Here is a 5,260-nt window from a genome sequence, read left to right as displayed (position 1 = left end):
GATGTGTCCATTATGAAAATCGCATCAGAACACAACCTGACTGACCCGTTTACGAAGACGCTTCCTGCAAAGCAATTTCAGGGTCATGTACGTAATATGGGATTGAGAGAAATGCCTTACTTGCTTTAAGTACAAGTGGGAGATTGTTAGGAGTATGTCCTAAAAGCATGTAAAAGACATTTATTATTTCAATGAATAAATAAATACAATGGTCTATTATTGTTATATTTAGATTTTTAAATTATTGTTCGAATAATTTTTTGTAAATATAAGAAAAATTTTATATTCATCATTGAGAGTGATCTTGTATTAGTACGAGAGAATTAAAATCACATGACTGAATAAAAATAGTCAACAACAAATTGAAGTTATGTAATTCTTTAATTGGGGTTGTAAGTACGGTTTACTGAGTATCATGTTGATACAAATAATCTAGATTCGGATTATTGATGTGGTAAGACATCTCGAAAAATGTGCTTTATATAATATGATTATATATGTCAAGGACCGATATGAATAAAAGTCTTTATCCAAAAACCATTTAATAATAAAGATTTGTAATTCATATCATAACTGATGATCATTTATAGATCAACCTAAATCCTGAGTGTTCATGAACTCCTGTTTATGTTTATTAAATCTTTTGATTCATTCGTTAAGGTCTCCTCATAGATTGAGGCTAATGACTTTTGTTTTGGAGATTTAATATCATGGATGACTGAGAACATGTATCAACAATATGGAATCTAATCTTTCCGAACAAATCGTATATTGGTTCCCTTAAGGGTTAATTCTGGAACTTAATGATTTTGAGCTCAAATCTATAATTGGATTATAGATTAATTATTCACTAGTGAATTAATGGTACTTAAGGAATAAGAAGTAAATTAGAAAGGTAAAATGATAATTCTTCCATTCTAATTTATGAACTAATTAATTAGAGGGTTGAACTATTGTAAGATGGTTATATCAATGGACAACTTAAAATAAGATTTATGTAAAAGTATATCTATAACATAAAGAGTTTAATTCTGAATTTATAGTGGAGAAATATCAGAATTAATAAATTAACTATTATGATTAAAGAGTTTAATTATTTAGTTTTAATTTATTGGACCTTAATGTTATAGGTCCATGGTCCCCGAAATGGCTCAAACAAACACTGACAAAGATAAATACAAAAATGGGCAAAAAGGACTTATTTGATAAGTAAAATATTTTTCTATGCACTAAACATAATTATTGTATAATTATGTGTAATTAATTAATTATTTGATTTAAAAAATATATAATTAATTTATTTTTGGTATTTTGGTATTTAAATAATGATGAAAATTGGGAAAATCACATGCCCTCCCTGGTATGAGTTAGGCGTGTAAGACAGTGCACAGTCACTGTGCTACATGCACAAGAAGGTTCTAGAAGAATCTTGGTTCAACAATTTTAGTTATTTAAATATTAAATAAATAATGAGATATTTTAATATGATTAAAATATTATTATTTAAACAAAAATCTGATAACTGATTAGTTATTTTTAAATTGTTTAAAATAACTAATATTATTTATTTTTAATATATTTGATATATTAAATATAGGAGATCAATTTTTCAGAGCGATACTTTTCAGAGATAGAAAATATATCGTGAAATCTTCCTGAGAGAAATAGAACAGTGCTATAAGCATAGGTCACTGTTCTTCACAAATTTAGGTCCAAACTTTATCAGATCTCATGTGTTGAGAACATCTGATAAATAGATTTTGCCTATAGTTTTGTATAACGAGCCCACACTCTTTCTTTGTGTGTTGAGAACATTTTGGAAGATCCTGGTGTGAGATCTCAAGGATTTTGTCATACAAAAAGATAGCAGCAAGGAAGGACTTGAGGTAATTTCCTATTCATCTCTTTGATTCAATATATATGTATGTGAAGAAGTAGATCTAGAAATCTTGTGGGGTTAAATTAACAATTTTGATAGTTTTTCCGCTGTGTATAATCTCTTATTTGATCTATAAAAACAAACCCCATGCACAGTGCCAACAAATATAAGGGATTATCACCCTCAAGCCCAAGGGTTACCATCTTTTCTAACAATCTATCATTGCCCCACACTTGGGTAGCCAATCCATATCCAGGATCATATCAAAGTCTGTCATAAGAAACTTTATCACATCATAACCACATAACCTGCAAATCAAGTCTATGCCTCTCTAGATGCAACAAAACAAAGAGCAACATGGCACCAAAACCAGCTAGCATAATACAAGAATCAAAACTAGGAAGCTTACCTACCACTACTGAGGAACTAACCTCAGTCTCAGTCTCTGGCCCTAACTGTGTCAGAGCGAACACTCGAGTTGGAGTCGAGTTGTCCGCCCCTGTTGGCTCATCCTTCTTAGCATTGGGCAATCCCTCTTGAAGTGCCCAACCATCCCATATAAGAAACATGCCTTTGCTCAACATTCTCTCAGGTGACATCTCTTACACCGGGTGCATTTCGGGTATAGTTTCCAATCCTCGTTCTCACTCTGATGGCCTATCTGAATATTTTAGAAACTTTTTTCTAATCCAGAGGTATCAAATACATTTATAAGTTTTCTTTTCTGATCACAGGGGCCTCTGCCCCTGCCTAATCCAATAAACTGAGGTATCACTGCCTGAGCTCCGACACTCTCCGACACTCTCCCTCCAAATCTCATTTCCTGTGCTCTCGACAACAAGAGCCCTCCCTACCACCTAAGCATAGGTAGAGATCTCATGAACTGAGGGATTCTAATGCCCTGCGTTATTCAGGGATTCAATCCCTAGATAAAATGCTCATTCGGAGCCACATCCGTGGGTACCGTATGAAAAGGCAAACTTGGCCAACCCATCAAATATGTTAACATACTCTGTTACTGTTGCATTTCCCCGAACCAGGTTCAGAAAATCATTTGTCTTAGCAGTCTTAACTACATCACAATAATACATCTCATTAAACAGCTGCCTAAATTTCTCCCAACTCATTGCAGCTGTGTCTCGTGTCTGGGATACCACTTCCCACCATGTTCGAACATCTTCCCACAACACATATGTAGTATAGATCACTTTATCGTGACCTACCACCCTCATACTGTCGAGGATAGAACTAATCATGCCCATCCATTGCTCAGCTCTGAATGGATCTAGGCCTTCCTCAAAAACTTGAGGGTAATATTCCTGGAATCTTTTACAAAGAAATTCCCACCTATTCTCAATCCTAGGCTGTGCCATTCTTGGCACAACAAAGGAAGAGGTGTTCCTTAACTGAACCTGCTGTTTTAAACACTTGATATCTTCCTCTTGCCTCTGCAATCTCAATTGGATATATGTAAACACGTGCTACCAATTCTGAAGGGCAGGCGGAGGACTCTGGCCCTGGCTGTAATTCCCAGCCTCAGTATAAACACCACCGGGTCCCAATAACTGCCTTGGGTACATAACCTCTGATTGAGTCTGTAGTCAATAACTTGACCCATTAAGCATGATGAGAACATTCAAAAGCCTTCCCCGTGGGAACCATCACATAGTACCACATTCACATACCACTGCGGCACTAAAATATATGCCCACAACATTCATGTATCAATCAATAACCCCTGCTCTTGCCAACAAAATCTCATGCTCTTACTCTAGCATGCAGATAACAAATTCATATATTCACTAAGAAGGTAATCACATAATCATATCAATAGTCAAGGGTTAGGCCCTATCGAAATCTCATACTTCCTAATAAGGCATGCAGGTAAAGCATTTATATCATATTTAAGCAGTTAAAAACATAACCACATAAATAAACACCATACCCTGAGTGGAGCTTGTCTTTAGTGATGAGTGTACATGCCCAGCTTGTCTTCAGGAACCCTTAACCTTGGCACGCTCTGATACTGAGTTGTAACGCCCTACTACCCAAGGACTGTTACACTGTGTATTTTAAATAGTGCTAAACTCGCAAAACGAGTCATTTGGCCAAAATCGTGTAACTAAACGTGATTAATGGTTTAGGGTTAAAAATTTTGGTCAAAGATACAAACGTTTACTGTATACATGGGATCCCAAAATACATTTAAAAGGTTAATTACAATAAAAGAGTTACAACCTGCCGGCCTAAACGGCAAAATAGGGTTTGACCCTAGCTCCTCTTTAAAACCCTCAGCCGTGGTGATCGAGCAGCCATATATGTACACATCGTCACCTAAGCTCTCCAACTCAAGGATGGTCCAGCTTTCTTTTCCCCCTTTACCTGCACCACATAGCACCTGTGAACCGAGGCTCAGCAAGAAAACTTAAACATGCTCATAAGCAGTTAATAACATGTTACCAAATCATAATAAGCATGCCTAGCAATAATAACCCTACTCATGCATGCATACAGGTACAAATAAATTATTATGGAATCATTCTGGGGCTTGCAGCCTTAATCAGATGACCATAGAGTCAGCCTGGGGTCCTCTGCCCTGGATAGATGACCATAGAGTCAACCTGGGGTCCTTTGCCCTGTCCCCTGTATAACAAGCTTTGGAGCTGATCTAGCGTACTCGGCGCTAAGTTTTCTCCGACCAATAGATCGGTAAAGCGTATGATGCGCTCCTAGTTAGGTTAAACCATATGGACCAGCACTCCGCGCATTGCCATGCTCAACTAATAAGTCAATGTTTTATGACCAACATTCAGCGTGCTAATGCCATCCTTGAATAATAAGTCAATGCTTTACGACCAGCACTCCCCATGCTAATGTCATCCTTGACTAATAAGTCAATGCTTTACAACCAACACTCACTGTGCTAATGTCGTTCTTGACTAATAAGTAAATGCTTTATGATCAGCACTCAACGTGCTAAGGACTACCTTGACTAATAAGTCAGTGCTGGGGCCCAGCCTTAGGATATGGGTCTAATAAGTCACCCCGGGGCCCATTGCCCTATCCTTTGTATAATCAACTTTGGAGCTAATCCAGTGTACCTGGTGCTGAGTTTTCCCCAACCAATAGATCGATCAAGCGTATGATGCGCTCCTGGCTAAGCATAACCATAACAACCAGCACTCAGCGCGCTATTGCCGTCCTTGACTAATAAGTCAAGCCTTTCTCAATATGATAATGTGTAAACATGCATATGTCATGTGTCAAATATCCATATACAAAGCATTCATCATGCTTAATCAATAATCATAATCATGCACATACTTAGACGTTCATGTCCTATTCATGATCTTATTCAACAATTCGGAATCACAAGAATAA

The sequence above is a fragment of the Humulus lupulus genome, chromosome 2 (assembly GCF_963169125.1).
Source record: "Humulus lupulus chromosome 2, drHumLupu1.1, whole genome shotgun sequence".
Lineage (NCBI taxonomy): Eukaryota > Viridiplantae > Streptophyta > Magnoliopsida > Rosales > Cannabaceae > Humulus > Humulus lupulus.
This window is presented reverse-complemented; position numbering follows the sequence as displayed.